The sequence below is a fragment of the Macaca mulatta genome, chromosome 13 (genome assembly GCF_049350105.2).
Source record: "Macaca mulatta isolate MMU2019108-1 chromosome 13, T2T-MMU8v2.0, whole genome shotgun sequence".
NCBI lineage: Eukaryota > Metazoa > Chordata > Mammalia > Primates > Cercopithecidae > Macaca > Macaca mulatta.
In genome coordinates, this window is record NC_133418.1 from 124,433,964 (window position 1) to 124,452,857 (window position 18,894).

Sequence of the window (18,894 nt, forward strand, 5' to 3'; positions counted from 1 at the left end):
CTTTAAAAATAATTTCAAGAAAATCATCATCATCACTGAGCTGTTCATAAGCATTAACTGAAAATGGTCTTTGACGTAGAGCAGGGTGCAGAAAGGTGAGTGGCCACGGGTGCCAAGCACAGCAGGAACCCCATATGAGCCCAAGAGAGAGGGGCCCAGCTTGTGCAGCAGACCAGCCAACTCTGCTGCTGGAACTGTGGAGGAACAAAGGGGAGTTAAGAGGTCGTTAGAAAAGAGACAGACTGTAAATGGTAAAGCCACAATGTGCTTTTGCTTTTAATGAAATCTTGAGCATGAAATAGGAAAGATGAGAGAAGTGAACCTAGTCCAAGAATGATTGTTTGTGCCTTTAGAAAGGAAGCAAGGATGCAGCGAAGGAGGAAGGGAATATGTGGTTGTGGACCCACAAACAAAACCACCACCAACACACTTGCAAAATCGTGAATGACTCTTGGTATGAATATTATTGCAAGGTAATTTTCAGAAAATAAAATCAGATTTTAAGCATTCCTGTAAGAAGGCCAAGTAAAGAATAATTGCCAATTTACCTGTGGAGCAAGAAAACGTGGTAAATTTAAAATAGTAAATTAAGAATACCATTCTTCTAAAAATGTACACTTTTAACTTGCAACTGATACATGATAATACTACAGTAACAAATAACAACTATTATTAAGCAATTAACAATCGCTAAATGCTTCTGTAGTCCCTCCTTTGGGAGGCCAGGAGTTCAAGACCTCATCTCTACCAAAAACAAAAAAGAAAGAATTAAACTATATACAAAAGTACAGATGAAATAATGTGATGTCTGGAGTGGGTACCATTGTGTTCCCCAAAAAGATATATTGAAGACCTTCCCTATGTTACCTATGAATGTGACTATTTAGAAATTGGGACTTTGCAGACGTAATAAAGTTGAGATGAGGTCCTCTGGGTCAGGGTGGGCCTTAATTCCAGTGTGACTCTCCAGTCGTATCTAATAAAAAGAGGGAATTTGGGCTCAGGTGCAGAGGATGCAGGAAGCCCCATTGTGTGGAGGCTGAGATGGGGACTGGAGGGCACGTCTACAAGTCAGGGAGCTCCAAGGATGGCCGGCAGCCACTGGGAGTTGGGCAGGGCCTGGAACAGGTTCTCACCCAAAGCCTGGGAAGGAACCAACCCTGCCAACACCTTGATCTCAGACTTCAGGCCATCAGCACTGAAGGGAAATACATTTCTGTTGTTTTAGCCACCTCGTCTGCGGGGATTCCTCACGCAGACCTAGGAGACTGATAGATGCCTGACATGTCTTCTCCAGTAAATGAAGGGAGAATTACGGATGAAGCTGGAGGAACTGTGGATCCACAGCCGTGACAACAGGGTGATGGGTTCCAGGGAACAGTTTGTGCAACTTACCATTTCATGTTTTCTAATATAAGCAAATAAGCATGTATATTTCTTCTTTTCATGGACAAATGTTTCCAATACTTTACATGCTTTTCTTCATCTTGCTTTTTCCCTTAGCATACGCTAGAGATATTTCTCACTCATTTTGTAAATTTTGCATATGTTTACGTTGTGTGAAAATGCTGTATCTCTTCCTCTTCAATCTCACACCTGGGACACAACCTGGGACAGCCAGGCTGTTTTCTAGCTTGTTTACTTGCAATTCTATTGCAAATTGAGCCCCATACATCGTCTACTATTTGTCCTCAGGAGGCTAAATCCCCGGAGGTAGGATTACTTTTTCTAGAGAAAAGTGATATAATATTTGGCCAGATATTGCAAAACTTCCCACTCACACCAGTTTAGCATTTTGCATTCCCACCAGCTTGTAAAAGAACGCCCTGTCTTATAGTCAACAGAAGAGGCTACTTTTTTAAAGAGATGATTGTATTTTAATTTAGTTTTAATTTGTGTTTTTCTTGCAATGAATGAAGTTCAGTATTTTTTTTAAAAAAACATTTCTTTATGAACACTGTTCATATACTTAATGTATTTTTATATGCTTATTGATCTTTCTGTTCTGTGGTTTTAGAAGTTCTTAATGTAGATGGACTGCCAACCCTTTGTGTGTGATATAACTTGTCAATATTTTCCATTTATCATTAGCTTATGCTTTTTACCATGCAGATATTTTTCATATAATTAAACCTACCACATTTCCTCTATTGCCTCTGGATTTTGAGTCATGCGGAATAAAATAATAGATCTATGTTTCTGTAGAGAGGTTCATCTCCTGCATTTCAATATGATCCATTTGGAGATTATCTTAGGATACACTGTGAGGAATGGGTCCAGTTTTGTCTTTTCACTAAACACCGTTCCTTATGCTCACGTGGGAAGGGGCTAGAATTCTCCACGTTCTGAAGAGCTTCTGTGCACAGCCTGGTGACTCCAAGCGTGGCACGAGAACCCTCCTGGAGGCTGGCTGGAGATGCAGAATCTCAGAACCCACCCAGACCTGTTGAGCCAGAATCTAAATTTTAACAAAATACTCAGGAGGTTCCTACATTTGAGAGGATTCAAGTTCGAGAAGGACTAATATTCAAAAGATAAGTTTTTCTTTTGGCTTTTTACCCAAAATAACACGCAGATTAAAAAATAAATAGTGCCTTCCATTAACCTCGCCATACTAAGACGGCACATTGACACTTTTTCAATTAGGGACCCCATGTATTGTACGATGATCGAGTCTTAATGTTTGTATGAAAATCATGGAAGGTGACAAAGGTGCCCCTCAGCACCGTTCTTTTTCACTAATGTATACTACTATACTGTGTAAATGTACTTAAAATATTTATATATCCTCTTTTTATATTCTGAGATGTCCCAATATTTTTCACCAATGTAAATCATTACAAATTGTACTCCTAAAAGCAGTTCTTTTTATCTGTATTTTTCATTTCAAAAGTGTGCTAGAATTTTTCTCAGGTGTATATTTAGGAATAGAAACGTAGGGTAGGAGAAGGTATGCAAGCTCAGGTGATCATGCACGTTGAGTTGTGATCATGCAAAGGGCCACCCCCGAGTAGTGTGGGAGCGTGGCCCCCGGCCAGCGTCATGCATGGGTGACCTTCATCAGATCAGGGCTTGTGAACTGACATCTATCTAGTCAAATGTATTGACTTTGGTTATCCAATTACTTCACGTTATGCTTATAAAAGTTGTTTGATATTTTTAGATTTCAAAATGGTTACTTTTTATTTAATGCTTCTATCCTCTTGAATTAGTAAAAAATAATTCACCTTTGTGGAACAGAAGACCCAACTTGGAGCATCTTAAATATGTGGAGACTTTTTTTCCCCAAATAATAGGGAGTCAAGAGACACACAGTTGGTGGCACTGCTTCATCTCTGCTGTGAGGAGACAGATCTTACAGTCACTTTTATGAGCTGGGCTACGTTCTCACGGCGCATTGAGACCCACAGAGCCGTGGGAGTCAGCGGCCGCCTGAGCCCTCCTCGCCCATTGTGGTTCCTGGAGCTGTCCTTGTAGGATGTGTGCGAGGACGTCCTGTCCCACTCTGTTCTTCTAGGTGGTCAGAGAATTTAAGAGAAAAACAGGAAGCTGTTTCTCACGAGTTGAAGCCTGTGTGATCCACTAACGATTACATTTCATCCCTATTTTATTTTCTGAAATTTCTGTTAAACTCAGATAGTAGCTTATCTGAAAATTTCAGTTTCCCAGGGGCTGAGTACTGTGTTTTTTCTCTGTGCCCTCATGGTTTTAATAGCACCTTCGGAGGGACGGGTCACGACTGGGAGTGGCGCCCGCTTAGGGCCCTTTTGCGGGGCCCCTCCTGCTCCTGCCTGCAGCGTCACCTCCCCCTGGCGCGGGCACAGTCCTGTGTGTATCTCGTCACCCCGCAGGCTGCAGGATCCTGAGCTCAGGATGCGAGTGAGTCTTATTTCTTCTCCTGCATGGTCCAGACGAGGGCCTGCGCTCTGGATCTTTGTATTTAAGCGTGTGGCCAGGGAAAGGAACACACCAGGCTGTGACAACCAGACTTCCTCTCTCCAGTGAAGAAAACAAGCAAAAAATACAGCGATTAAAACTAAAATGTACGGCTTGATTGAGTCTTTTATCATGGAATTCATTGCTCCTATAGGTCATCCAGTGCACAATAAGGGAACTCACTACACATAAAAATGAAACAAAATGTTCCCTTGTCCGCTAGTTTGATTTGGTTATTACAGCAGCTCTACTTCAAATTTTAAAAAATAGAAATTGGGGGAAAGCGATGCTTCCGTGTGCCCTTCAAGCTCACGCTCGGGGTGGCTGCGGCTTCCTGTTTACCAGCCCTTGCCTGGACCATCCATTTGCCGTCTCTGCCACCGGCCCACAGCCCGTTCATAAAAGAGATTTCTGTTTACCGCCTGCTATTTAGAGTTCTTCCATCAAAGTTCGATTTGCAGTGTTTTACTCCATTATGTTGTCCTTCTCCTTTCCACCAGCTGTTTTCCCTGACTCAGTGGCATTCAGATGAGCATGGCTCACCTATGCCCACGTCTCCCTGTCCACCGTCACTGGCGGCCGCTGACCTCGCTCTGCTGTGCCCCTGGCAGGCCCTCCTCAAACAGTGGGGTGGAAGCCTTGCAAACCGGGGCAGGGCTGGAGCCACTGGCCAAAGGGCAGCGGGGAGCCAGCTGCATGGGTCAGATCCATGCAGTGCTGCTTCCTGCCCAAGAGCACCTGTGTGGCTCAGTTATTTTCCTGTCTTTACCAGCACCTGGCACAACGCTTTCTACACCTTTTGCTGAATAGAATTAAAATCCAAATGTAATCTTAGATGATGGTTACGAGACATGTCTTGCCTAGAGGATGAGTGAATATGGCCCAGTGTATTAGTCTGTTCTCACATTGCTTTTTAAAAAAAATGCTGGTGACTGGGTAATTTAAAGAACAGAGGTTTAATTGACTCATAGGTCCACAGGCTGTACAAGAAGCATGGTGGCTTCTGCTTCTGGGGAGGCCTCAGGGAACTTCCGATCATGGCGGAAGGCGAAGAGGGAGCCAACTTGCCTTTCACGGCTGGAGCGGGAGGAAGACCAAGAAGGGAGGTGCCACACACTTTTCAAAACCAGATCTCGTGGGAACTCACTCACTTTACAGCACCAAGGCAGGTGGTGCTAAAGCATTCATGAGAACTCCACCCCCATGACCCCACCACCTCCCACCAGGCCTCAACACTACGGACCAGAATTCAAAGTGAGATTTGGGTGGGGACAAATCTCACATTTGCCTGCGGGGCTCTGTGCGTGCCTGCGGGGCCCCTGCGCGTGCCTGCGGGGCTCTCTGCGTGCCTGCGGAGCCCCTGTGCGTGCCTGCCGAGCCCCTGCGTGCCTGCGAAGCCTCTGCGTGCCTGCGAAGCCTCTGCGTGCCTGCGGGGGCCCTGTGCGTGCCTGCGAAGCCTCTGCGTGCCTGCGGGGCCCTGTGCGTGCCTGCGGGGGCCCTGTGCGTGCCTGCGGCGCCTTGTGCGTGCCTGCCGAGCCCCTGCGTGCCTGCGGGACGCTGTGCGTGCCTGCGGCGCCGTGTGCGTGCTTGCGGAGCCCCTGCGTGCCTGCCGAGCCCCTGCGTCCCTGTGGGGCCCTGTGCGTGCCTGCGGAGCTCTGTGCGTGCCTGCGGGGGCCCTGTGCGTGCCTGCGAAGCCCTGTGCGTGCCTGCGAAGCCTCTGCGTGCCTGCGGAGCCCCTGCGTGCCTGCCGAGCCCCTGCGTCCCTATGGGGCCCTGTGCGTGCCTGCGGAGCCCCTGCGTGCCTGCGGAGCCCCTGCGTGCCTGCGGAGCCCTGTGCGTGCCTGCGGAGCCCTGTGCGTGCCTGCGGAGCCCCTGCGTGCCTGCGGAGCCGCTGCGTGCCTGCGGAGCCCTGTGCGTGCCTGCGGAGCCCCTGCGTGCCTGCGGAGCCTCTGCGTGCCTGCGGGGCCCTGTGCGTGCCTGCGGAGCCCCTGCGTGCCTGCGGGGTCCTGTGCGTGCCTGCGGGGCCCTGTGCGTGCCTGCGGAGCCCTGTCAGGGAGCTACAGGGTCACCCATCAAGACTCTCATGCATGAGATGGGGCCACCGTCCTGCCAGGGAACTACAGGGACACCCACTGGCACTCTCATGCATGAGATAGGTTATCTCATTTCACCCACGCACTAAAGTAGAAAAGAAAGACTTGCAAGGTTTAATATCACTTGGACAGATGTGGTAGCGGCTCCAACCCTGTTTGCGGGGCTAGAGCCCGTGAGAGCACCCCGAAGGATGCCCCTAGGGTGCCTGTGATGGCAGTAAGCAGGGCCCCAGAAGAGGCTTCCCAGGCACACCCCGTCTTGTTTCTCCTGGTGACGTGGTGCTATGCCGGCATGGCGCCCTGCTGCTGAGTGGGATCCCTGCCCTGAGAGAGCAGCTGAGAAGGAGACTCGGGCTCGGCTCTGAGGGAAAGCAAAGGCAAGGAGCAGAGGCAAGGCCTGGGCCCCGGAGTGAAGAGACCAACTGAATGCTAGGCCACAGCCGCGCCAGGCGTAGCCCTGGGCCCACCTCGGCCATACCCACCTCTCGCCTTGGAAATGGAGGCAGCTCTCCTCTATTTCAGAGCGCTGGGGACATCGTACATCATTCCAACATTTGTCACTTTTTTCAGTAGCACCCCATGATCAGACACTGCCTCGTTGTCCTTCAGGCTGGCTACTTCCCAAGCCTTAGAGACTGAGAGAATGGCGTCCGAAAAACTAGAAAAACACATTTCATTCGCATGTTCCTTGATGATGTAATATTTTACAATAAGTCATGGTGAGAAACTTTACATTCAAGTCTGTTCAACTTTGTTGTTGTGTTCTTGTATAACAATCAGGGGAAAAGTGAATTTTCAACATTGCCTTTATGGCCTCAGGCTTCCATAATTTGGCTTTAAAAAATCTGTTATTTTAATGATTGAGTCTTCTACTCCATCGTAGCTGTGGGTGATGGTGAACTCACTCCGAGAACACCACATTCTGAGGCTTCCAACCCTGCCTTCAAACCATCACACAGGTGTGTTAAGCTGTACTTTTCACCATGGAACAGGTTTCTCCCCAGTGCTGTGTGAAGCTTCTTTTGTAAGCATGTATAAGCTCCACCCATTCACGAGGGAGGAGCCCTCATGACCTAATCACCCCCTGAAGGCCCGGCTCTTAACGCTACTGCATTGGAGATTAAGCTTCAACAAAATCGTGGGGACACTCAGGCCTGGCAAGGAGCGAGTGGACGGGAAATTTGGGGAAAACACAGCTTTATGCCACCTGCTGTCTGACTCATATGAGCTAAGACACGACTTAAAAGGAGAAAAGGTCTTTGTTGGAAGCCAGGGAAGGAGAGCAAAAGAAAGATAAAACACGTGGAAAGCACGATACTTGTTTTTTGGAGAGACATCATGAGCAGTTAAAATAAATAAACTTTCCTGCTAGGACAGGCTTCAATCCACGCCATCCTCCCCATGAACTAACCACATTCCACGGCCAACTCACCTAACTCTTTAGGCCCATTTTTTTTCATCTGTAAAATTTCATTATTGTGATAAGCATGACTAAAGCTTACACATCTGAAAGGCACGTCTCAGTTGAGAAACAGCCCGTCAGTGGAAACATTTCCTCCTTTATTCGCTGTGCTGACCCCTTTCCCAGCCTCCACACTTTTACATGTTCATTGCAGACTCTGCTGCTTCTTGCTGTTCCTGACGCTATAAGCCTGGATTGGACCCGGCCAGGATTTCGTGGTTGTCCTTTGCCATGACGGGGTTCCAGGAGGAAGCTGCCCCCTCCACTCTGACCACCTTGGCCATAGAGGTGATTGCTGAGGTGGGGGAGGCATTTGAGCAATAATGAGGGTTTCTCAAGTGGAAGGAAAATTAAAATGTCTCCTGCTGAGTCCTAGATTTGCCCCAGAACAGCAGCAGAAGCAGCCCCAGCAGTCTCCCTGACCCCTGACTGGACTCTGTACCCCGAGGGCCAACGCTCCCAATTCAGTCAGTCTCCAACCCCTGCAACATGAGCTCATGGAACCTGCTAGGTTCATGGAATAAGCTCATGGAACTTATTTTAGAATGTTATTTCTGTATGTACTTTCTCACGGCCAGGAGTCCCCGTGGGCGTGAGTCAGGCCGTACACCTCGCCGGATGGGAAGCGCCTGTCGTGGGTGCTAGTGATCAGGAGGCGTCCAGTAAGTGATGAATGCACAGATGGACATGTGAAGAAATGGGTGCGTGAATAAATGAATTTATTAAGAAATTGTTTCATACATTCACTGCCTTTCAGGCTTGAAAATGGATCCTTCAATTTATATTAGTGACCCAAAACCATCTGTAAAACAGGGTAATTTTATTTCATTTTGGGAGACACACTGAACTTTGGTTTTTAAGAATGTTATGAGAAGTCCAAATAGTTTCAAAAACTGTTTTTATGTAGCTTTTGTTAAATATTTCTCTAATAATAATTCATGTGGGTGGTGTCTGATTAACGGGTAAATCACATGTGTCCAGATAGAAATCCAAATCCTAATATTCATGTAGATTACATTTTATTACGTGCCGGGTAAGAGTGGGAAGTAGAGAGAGGAAGTCAGGAAGAGGCAGGATGTGCACTTGAGCCACGCAGCCCTCAGCAGAGGCTGCCACCAGGAACACACAGCCTTCAACAGAGGCTGCCCCCAGGGTCATGCAGTCCTTGGCAGAAGCTGCCACCAGGGACAGCTCCGTGTGCACCTCCAGAGACACAGACCTGACTTGGGCAGGACAGCAGATGTTCCAGGATGAAAGCATTTCCTGCATTTTCAAGCCATTCGCATTTGCCATGGGGCTTTGATTTACCTTTCAGTTTATCGCTTCTCAACAACCCCTTCATTAAGTAATTCTTGTATTTTTGGCTCTCCAGGGTTAAAATTCGAATCCTCTTTTGACAAATAAGGATACTCAAGTGTTTAGATTTAAGGAGCTCACCAAGGCATACACACAGCTGGTGAGGACAGACGGGGTCCTGGTGCTGAGTCTAGTGTACTCCACGGCCATGATGCAACCTGTGAGTTTGTGTGTTAAGCAACCCTTGGTTTAGGGACCCACTGCAGCTGGATCGGTGAAATCCTTTTACTTCAAAGTAACAGCTATTGGATACCCCTGCTACTCATTCTCAGTGGTGTCACTTGTTATGGGAGACAGGCATAAAAACACAGCACCATCATGTGGCTCGCGGAATGATGAGAGGGTCTTCGCCTTTTACAGACGCATTAGCACCAAGAGGCCGGCTTGTCCAGCTGGAAATGGCTTTGTGAGGTGAAGACACCCAGCTATAAGCTTCGTGGGGCATCTGTGCCACTGCACACAGCTGGTGAGGAGCCACACATGAGCTATTCTGCCCAAAGCATCGATGGCATGGCTCCCGTTGCAATCCAGCAACAAGATGCATGGTGAAGAGTGGCCGCTGTCCCCATGGAGATGAGCCGTGTGACCCACAGACCAGCCAAGGAACCAGCTTCCTCACCGTAAGCAATGCACACTGTTTTCCGCTGTCGCCCACGGTGGGAGGAGACCCTAAACCACAACATCAGGATGTGTAAATCACTAACCATGTGCTCTTCAGGAGCGGAGATTCTCACCACGGCATGGCACTCCTCTTCCTGGACACGGGGTGAGGCTGCGTTCCCCAGCCCCTCGCTGTGAGGTGCAGCTGTGTGACCAAGTCCTGGCCAGGAGACTGTGAGGGAGAGCGATGGCCACCGCCTCTAGACCTCCTCTGAAATCCCACCAGTTCCCCTCAGCTGCCTCGTTTATATCCATGTGCAGACGTCCACGAAGCTACTGGAGCCCAAGGGAGGATCCCAGATTCCTGGGCGGTGGTGTGGAGCACAGCCCTCATCTGGCCCATGTTTGACAGCCATGCAAGTGAACAATACATTCTTAGTTTGGTAAGCCACTAAAATTCGGAGGTGTTATTACAATAGTGAGTCTACTCTGAGGAATACATCATGTCTTTTATTTCCTATAACTTTAAACTCTTAGAAACTTGGAAATTACTGATTCTCATATTTTATTAACCATGACTTAGTTTAGCAGAGTGGATAGAAGCAATAACAATATCTGAATCTGTGTAGGGCTCTCCAAGACATGTGGCCAGGCAGGGTGCAGTAGCTCACAGAATATCTTTAGGTCTTTTTTGCCTAACAATGATTAAATGTCTGCCACATAGCTGCCGAAGGTGCAGGTAGAAACAGTATTTAAGTATTGCAGGAAAACAGGTGTTACCTACCAATGTAGTCAGGGTAGAACTTAGCAGGATGGGAAGCGTTGGAGCCAGCTGAGCTCCTGGCACCGAGTTCCCAGCTAGACAGGGATAGTCCATAGGACAGGACCCCATCGGGGGCAACAGTGATTCTCAGCAAAATGCACACTTGCAATTGAGACAATGCAGATACTCACAGAGAAGCACGTGAGCAGGTGTCCATCAGGCACCCAGCTTCAATCTGCAGTGTTCGATCTGAAAAAATAAGGATATTCAAGGCATGAACTCACCTTCAGGCAGTGTGAAGTTGAATTGGGGACACAAGATTAATACAACTGAAATAACACTAAGCAAAATTAGAAACAAGAAATACAGTTCTCATCTGCCCCTCACCACGAAGGCCACGTGACATCACACAGCAAGCCCTACCCAGGCAGGAATGAGGCAGCCATGCCTAAGCTGGGCCTCGCAAGAACCCTGAGCCCTGCAGAGCCAAGAAAGGGCAGAGGAGGGTCTGTGGGAATGGAAGCCCCTCGAGGCAATTCCTCCCAGACCCTTCATTTCCTGATCAGCACAATAAATGCAGCGTGCGGTGTGACTCCACAGTTTCGCGAAGGTAAACTGAGAATACTCGTGAACGTGCCTTCTAGAAGGAAAGCATGTGCATATCTATGGCTTGTAATTACCCGCTTCCTACACTGAATTCCTGGACACCAGGGCCATACCTTGCACCTCTGAATCCACAGAGACTAGAAGAATGCCCGGCCCAAAGCAAGCAGTCACTATGTATATTCTAACTTATTAAAAAGTATGAATGGACGAGTGAAACTTTTTCTATCTCTTTTTTTTTTTTTTTTGAGACTGAGTCTCGCTCTGTCGCCCAGGCTGGAGTGCAGTGGCGCGATCTCGGCTCACTGCAAGCCCTGCCTCCTGGGTTCACACCATTCTCCTGCCTCAGCCTCCCAAGTAGCTGGGACTACAGGTGCCGCCACCACGCCCGGGTAATTTTTTGTATTTTTAGTAGAGACAGGGCTTCACCGTGTTAGCCAGGATGATCTCGATCTCCTGACCTCATCATCTGCCCACCTCTGCCTCCCAAAGTGCTGGGATTACAGGCGTGAGCCACCGCGCCTGGCCTTCTATTTCAAATTAGATGAAACTTCTGGTGAGATTAAAACAACATGCCTTGTTCAGCGATAAGAGTCACCCTTTCTCTATCCCCTCTTCTGGACAGACCCCTTCACAGCAAAACCCACGTGAACCTCGTCCAACTGCAGGCCGTGCACAGCAATGTCTCCAGGCAAAAGTTTTTAATTTTCTTTGGTTTGGGAATTTTATTTTATATTGGACTGAGTAACTCAGTTTCAAGGTCTCCAACATGTTACAGTTCATGGAAAGGACACATCTGGAGTGTAATTTACAATGTATCTGGGCACATATGGTTTAAAAGTTATTTGTGAATGCTATACCGTGGGTCTTTTATCTTAAAATTATGTAGCATTTTCAGATTCAAAAGCAAGTGCTTGTGAGTCAGCTCTCACAATTTGTCTCAGTCTCAAAAGCAGACTGAGAGACCTGGGAGATTATGTTAACTGACTGTTTTCCTAGCAAGCAGTTGTATTTTAAAGGGGACTCAGCATTCGGAGGAAAGAGAAGCCTGGATGTTAAAGGCATGTCCTCTGGTTTCAGAGGCTTTCAAGCCCAGTGGGATTCACTGCAGCATCCCCAAGCCAGCCTCATCTCATGACCTGGTTTTTACAAAAATGTGCCTAGAAATATTGAGAACTGGGAGCTTAAAATTCAAAACTTCAGCTAACTCTAGAAAGTCTTGTCATGGATGTAGAGACAGCTCTTCAGAGAACTGAGGGACTGACAGAGCTTCTACAACTCCAATTTCTATACAGGACTTCAACAACAACAAAGAGAAAAGCAAAAAACAAAAAGGCGGGGGAAGGCTAAATCCCGAGTGATGAATACACAGACAGGAAGGAGATAGAAAACCCAGCTTTTCTCAGAGAACACGAAGGTCAGGAAGTCCATAGACTGGGGACTGCGAGCTTTTCAGTTGGGTTCTGTGGGCACACGGGTGGCGGGACAGCATTGACTTTTGTGTGATACTATAATAGATTCTGTAAACTATACTTTTGTTTTTTAACTTTTAAGTTCAGGGTACAAGTTCAGGTTTCTCACACAGGTACACTGTGTCACGAGGGTTTGCTGTACAGACTATCTCACTACCCAGGTATTAAGCCTAGTGCCCATTCGTTACTTCTTCTGACCCTCTCCCTCTTCCCGCCTGCCACCCTTTGACAGGTCCCAGTGTCTGCTGTTCCCATCTATGTGTCCCTGTGCTCGACCATTTACCTCCCACTTGTAAGTGAGAACACGTGGTGTTTGGTTTTCTGTTCCTGTGTTAATTTGCTAAGGGTAGTGATTGCCAGCTTCATCCACGTCCCTGCAAAGGACATCATCACATCTTTTTTATGGCTGCATAATACTACACTTTCAATCCTATAATTTTTAGGATTCTATGTTGAATGCATGTGTATTCACAGATGCTGCAGCGTACATCTGTCTTTTCCTCAGGAAAAAGACCAGGAATCTGAAAGGACATCGAGGAGTGGCCGTGAACACACCGTGTGCCATGAAGTCATGGAGACCATAACACAGTGGGGATGTTGGATAAACTGCTCACATCTTACCCTCCCAGGGACACAGTTCTCTTACTGGACACAGGAAAGCATTCATTCATTCATTTTACAAAATATATTGCTTTTCTGTAAAGAACACAGGACTATGAAGATACATTAAATGTAGCCCCAGCTGCCCCTAAGAATGTTACCGAGACAGACCAAAACCAAAATACGAATAATAACACCAACCAACTAGACACGCAAACAACCAAAACATTCACCCTTCCCTACGCTAAGGGAAACAGCGGGATTGTAGGGACAGGTGTCCAAACAAGACTAGGTGCTTCGGGAGGGTTTAGTAAAAAGTAGAGCTTGAGAGAAACCTTAAAGGAGATAAATAAGCGAACAAGGTGAAAACACTAATTACTGGCATTCTGGGAAAAGGAAATACCATTTCTAGAGACACAAATGTATGTAAATGCACGGCATATTTGCAGAATATAAATAATTTCTGTGAATAAAATACACCAAATTAGATAAATATAGCTAAATAGTATAAGCTTTATCCTAAGGGCTATGGAGAGTCATGAAGGTCACTCAGCACCCCACGTATAAGGTGGAAAACTCACTCATGTGGCAGGCAGCCTGGGGGGAATCTGGGTGGGACGTGTCTGGTACGTCATTGCACTTGTGTTAAGTAATGACCACTGGGGTGAAGAATGGGAAGAAATTCAGAAGCAACTTCACATATACAGGATTTGACCTGGGTCTGTAGGGCGGGGAGGCCACAATCATGGAAAGCAATGTTTGGAGTCGGCAATATGGAGTCCCAGCGTTTGGGGTCATTCAGGAAATGCTCATAAGGGAACAGGAGGAGGAAGAGCAAATTCTCTGTCCTGAGGCTGACACACCCGATCCGCGCCTGGTGCTCACACTGACCTTCTGCCCACAGAGCTGTGCGGCATTAGCCCTGGTAAGGGTGCTTGTCTTGCTTGCTTTAATCTGGGCTTCCTGTAGGCAGGCACTTTCTTAGGTGTTCAGCAAATGTTTGTTAAGGAAACAAACAAATGGATAAATTCCTCTCTTGCCTTGTGTACATCTCACAGTAGAAAAGTGTGGACTTCCCAGTTTGCAATTAGGTTTCGTGAAATTTACCACACTTCTCTTTTCTGATAAGATTATTTTGTGAATGAATGTGACATCGCAGTACATACGGCTTAATACAGCAGCAAGGGAACCACAGTTGCCTCTAAGAGCTCTCTGGTTCACACGGAAGTGAATTTTCTTGTTCACCTGTTATCTCAGCCAGATTATCTGAAATGTTCTTCATCTCTCAAAGCAGCCACACAATTAGGTAGAGGCAAGACCCCAATAAAAAACAGATGCTGCCTGCTTCAGAAACAAGGCTTTCTTGGGAACATAATTTCAAGGTTTGAAGCATGAGTTATTTCCCCAAAGCAATAGAATTGTTGATCATGTTAGATTCCCAAGAACATTATTTTTAAAAGCCTGCTGACAAAATTGGTTAGTGTATTTCAGCCCCGGCAGGCGCTTAGTCAGAATGGCTTTGCTCTCCAGGGAAACACAGAAGGTGGAAATGCACAATTATTAGGATTGAGGTCACCGATAAAGCTTCACTCATTGAAAAAAAAATTTAATATAAATATATAAATTTCATGCACACATACATATGAAGTGTAGTTAATTTTCATTTTCCATTTCAAGATGCATTTTTGTTTTCTGACGAATCTGTTCTTGTAACAATCCTTCCTATTATAATACAACAGCTTTATAATGTCTTTTAAAGTATTAAAAGCAAACTCAGAAATGTTGTGCCTTTTACCTACAATTTTAACCTATTTTGTCCATCCTTGTTCTTAAAATACTAACTTTAGCAATCAGGCAAAATCATCATAGCTCAGGTATCCCATTTAGCAATGACATCAAGTGGCGATTTACCCTGAAATTGTATGAGGACCACACAAACACCCAATGAGCTCAGCAAATAGTGGGCACTTAATTCACATTTGTTGAATGAATAAATAATAAAAAGAGCAATTATTTTCATTGAGCCTTTGATTAATTGAGTTTCAGATATTATAGTTTGAGTTTGGACTATAATATAGTTCCAAACTATAATATAGTTTGGAATGTTGCCTTGGTCATGTTGCAAATACCTGGAATCTTGGGAATGTAAGTGCAGTGAACCAGTACGACACAGTCATCTGTTTCTCAAGAGAAATGCTCGAAGGCATTCAGGAGATTCAGGAAATTCACTGATGCCCAAGGGCTGGGTAGCGTTTGATTCACAAATGGAAAAACGATGGAACAATGCCTCATGTCCTCCTGAAGCACATGATAATTTCTGAGCATACAAATAGTTGAGGATGGCTACTGCATCCTGCATTTTTTAAACACTTGGCAAAGTGGTTTCTTTAATTGTACTACTTTCTCCAGAATCAAAGTAAAAGAATTCATAGCAAAAGCCTAAACTTACAGAAACGAATAAAAGATCCCTGTCCTTTGGCTTTGTGTCCTGAAGGAGTCCGCCATTGCTGTGACGATTTGATTTACCCGCCCAAATCCTTCACTGCACATGGAAACACGATCCTCCCTGAGGTGGCCTCCGGGAAGCCGCACAAGACGCCTCCCATTTCGGGGAACCAAGAAGCAGCGCTCGCAACAACTGTCCTCAGTCACCCGCACCGTAACGTTGAAGAAAAACGCGCCAAACTTTGATGGAATACATTGCACAACGCTGCAGCTTTGGCTTTTCAATATGCACTTGGGAGTATAAAAGCATTCGCTGAGAAAAGAAAGAAAATCAACCTAAGCCACAAATGACAGACTATGCATGTTAAAAGTCCAAAACAAATTAAGATAAACTGTTAGAATTTAGTAAAGTTTCTGGATATAAGGTCAAAATTTTAAATGTAATTTTATTTGTATAATCCAGAAACACACAGAAAATAAAACAGCACTACAAAACATTTAATATCTGGAACAAATCTGCAAACTATGTACAGGGCCACTGACTCAACGTTGTGAAGATCTCTTTCACTACAAATAAATCTGGAGATTCAATGAATTCTCATTAATTGCCCAGAATTTGTGTTTGTAAAGTTTTTCAAATTCTGAAATGTATATGGAATTGCAGAAGCCAAGGACAGGTGAAGGGGCTGGGAAAGGGGCCCGGGCGCTGGCCGTGCCCTGAAGGTCCTGACACCGAGACCAGCAAAGGGGGTGCGTGGAGAAGTCCCGCAGCCAGGCAGGCGGGGACACCCACCCGTGACGGAATGTCTCCGAGAGACTTCAGCCCACAGCGTTGGATCATCAAACGCCTATAGAGAAAAGAAGGAGACTCAACCCACCTCAGGCTCACACAAAACAAACCCCAGGTGGATTGTGGAAATGAACAGGGAGGGTGAAAAAATAAAGATCCTACAACATAACCTTGGAAAATGCCTTTATACTGGGAAAGAAAAAAATTTTCCTGACAAAACACAAACGTTGTAACCATAAAGAAAAAAATTTATTAGCCAAACTATATTAAATAGTAATATAAATAGTATAAATATAAATACAAGTGCAAATGTGCATGTATTTACACACACACACACACATACACACACCAGGTGCAGGTTAAAATTCTCAAAAGGAAAGATGCAGGGTGTAAAACATTTCACAGGCGTCCACACAGCTCCACATTAAAATGATATGAAAGCATCACAGTGAGTCGCTGCACAGCGTTCCAGTATCTCCCTGTGCCATCCTTCATCTAACTTGCCCCGTCCTTACCTTCTGCAGGTAGAGGGGTCCCAGGCTGTGGCAATGGCTCCCATGCCCGGAGGCGGGGTGGGGAGGATGCTGACTGGGAAGATGAGGGCTCCACTTGCCCCTCCGTTGCAGGAAGGCACAGGCCGTGTGCAATGCACATCTCAGGTTCTCTGTCTATAAAACAGGAACAAATCCTATCTGCCCTATTTCTGCCCAAGATTTACGGAATAATCAAGATAATAGAATTGCAATACTCTGTCTATTAATGCTATGTTAAATTGAATGATGAACAAGCATGTCACTTCACACAGATCATTTTAATTTTGGTTGTCACTCTTTCCATTCAGAATTTCAGCAGCAAACTTCCCAAGGCACGTGTCCTAGTCAGCCCAAGATACTATAACAAAGTACCATCCACTGGGCAGCTTGAACAACAGACACTCACTTCCCGCAGGTCTGGAGGCCGAGGTCCAAGACCAAGGCACCGGCAGGGCTGGTTTCGCCTGAGGCACCTTCTCCGGGGGCCGCAGCCTCTGTCATGACGGCACCCACAGGGCTTGGCTTCTCTGTGTGGGCCCAGGAAGAGAGAGGGAGCTTGTGGGATCTGGTGCCTGTTCTCACAAGGACACTCACCCCAGCCCCCAGCACGAGGCCCCGCCCTCAGGACCTCATCAAACCCTAATCTCCTCCCCCGAGGGTGAGCTACAACCTACGAATTTCAGAGCGACACACACATTCCATCCATAACACACTTGTCCGTTTAAGGGCATATTTTCCTTCTAGTTCTTCACTAGAAATAGAAAACATTAAAAAAAAAAAAAAAAAAACTGGTAAGAGGATAAAAATCTCGGTCATCCCAGTTGGCCCAAGATTTTCAAAAGAACAATCCTAACTCTGAGAAAACGCTCAGGTTTTGTTTTCCTTAGTTCTCTACTTACGGTTCCACACTTAGGCAGACTCGGCTTAAACCCATGAGGGTCTGTGGGGCACCCGTCCCTGGTCCAATCAGTGTGTGGCCCTGGGACAGCTACAGCGTGAGTATCAACACTTTTCAAATGCCGTTTGCTGTCACTCCAAAAAGAAGCCACCTGCAGTGCAATTCCAGTGACAGATCCATGACAAGGCCAGACTAACACATCATTAATGACTTAAGCCAAAGGAAAAGCAGTTATTTTATAAAAAGACAATAATTAACCAAACACCCACTTGCTGGCAGACACTGTTATTTCACAGCAGATTCAGTGTGGTGGCAACACAGCTGATTTGGGAGTGCAATAATGATGCTTTAGGCATACGTGGTGCTGAAAACAGGATTTTCTTCCGTTCGAGGGTGGAGCTGCGCTGTTGACTAAAAACATCCATTTCTATAATCAGCAACCTGAAGGCTTTCTTACCACAGAAGGGCCAGAGAATATTCCATCTCCACGGCCGCCCCCGCCTGAGCATCTGCGTTGAGGCTTCCTGTGTTCAGCTGTTGGACATCACTCAGCTGAAGCAGCTGAGAATCAGCTCCATTACTGCACCCACAGCTTCGCGACTGGACATTTAAAATGCAGCAACACAGGCCGGGTGTGGTGGCTCACACCTGTAATCCCAGCACTTTGGGAGGCCGAGGCAGGTGGATCACTTGAGGCCAGAAGTTCGAGGCCACCCTGGCTAACATGGTGAAACCCCATCTCCACTAAAAATTCAAAAATTAGCCAGGTGTGGTGGCACGCACCTGTAGTCCCAGCTACTCGGGAGGCTGAAGCAGGAGAATTACTTGAACCTGGGAGGCAGAGGCTGCAGTGAGCCGAGATCACCACTGCACTCCAGTGTGGGTCACAAAGCCCAGGCTGTTTCCAAAATGAAATAAAAGAAAAAGAGAAAGAAAAAAGTAAAATGCCGTAATATAGATTAACTAAATTCTAATAGTTAATTAGAATTAGGCTAGGCTAATATCCTCCCAAGTAATAAATATAATCAAAGTTACAGAAACAGCTGAGCCAGGCGCCCGCCAGTGTGGAGGGTGCTGTAGTGAGCCAGGCACACAGTGGGCATTCAGGCAACGTGGAGAGACCGTGAAACAAGGAGGCACAGAGGAGATGCAGGCCCGAGCGGGGGGAGTCAGAGACACGTCATGAAAACACACGACCTGGACGTGGAAGGATAGAATACTCCAACACGGGGAAGGTGTGGACTGTGCCGTTAACTGAAGCGTACGACAGGTAAAAGGAACTACAAAGCAACAGAATATGTTCAAAAGGTGGCCGAAGCCAGAGAACGGTTTTGAGTGTTAGG

At 46.4% G+C, this 18,894-nt stretch overlaps 1 long non-coding RNA gene across 3 annotated transcripts; it reads right to left on the bottom strand.

Moving 5' to 3' along the window:
- Positions 1-8,193: 8,193 nt before the first annotated feature.
- On the bottom strand, positions 8,194-18,552 carry LOC144333632 (uncharacterized). Of its 3 annotated transcripts, none has more exons than XR_013402557.1 (5): positions 17,821-18,552; positions 17,060-17,702; positions 16,636-16,788; positions 15,335-15,643; positions 8,194-10,459 (listed from the first exon to the last, which is right to left on the bottom strand). It is a non-coding gene; the product is annotated as an uncharacterized LOC144333632 (long non-coding RNA). The 3 variants fall into 3 exon arrangements; XR_013402556.1 differs by having other exon boundaries at positions 8,194-9,841; positions 10,402-10,459; positions 17,060-18,552; XR_013402555.1 differs by having other exon boundaries at positions 17,060-18,552.
- Between the last annotated feature and the right edge of the window lie 342 nt (positions 18,553-18,894).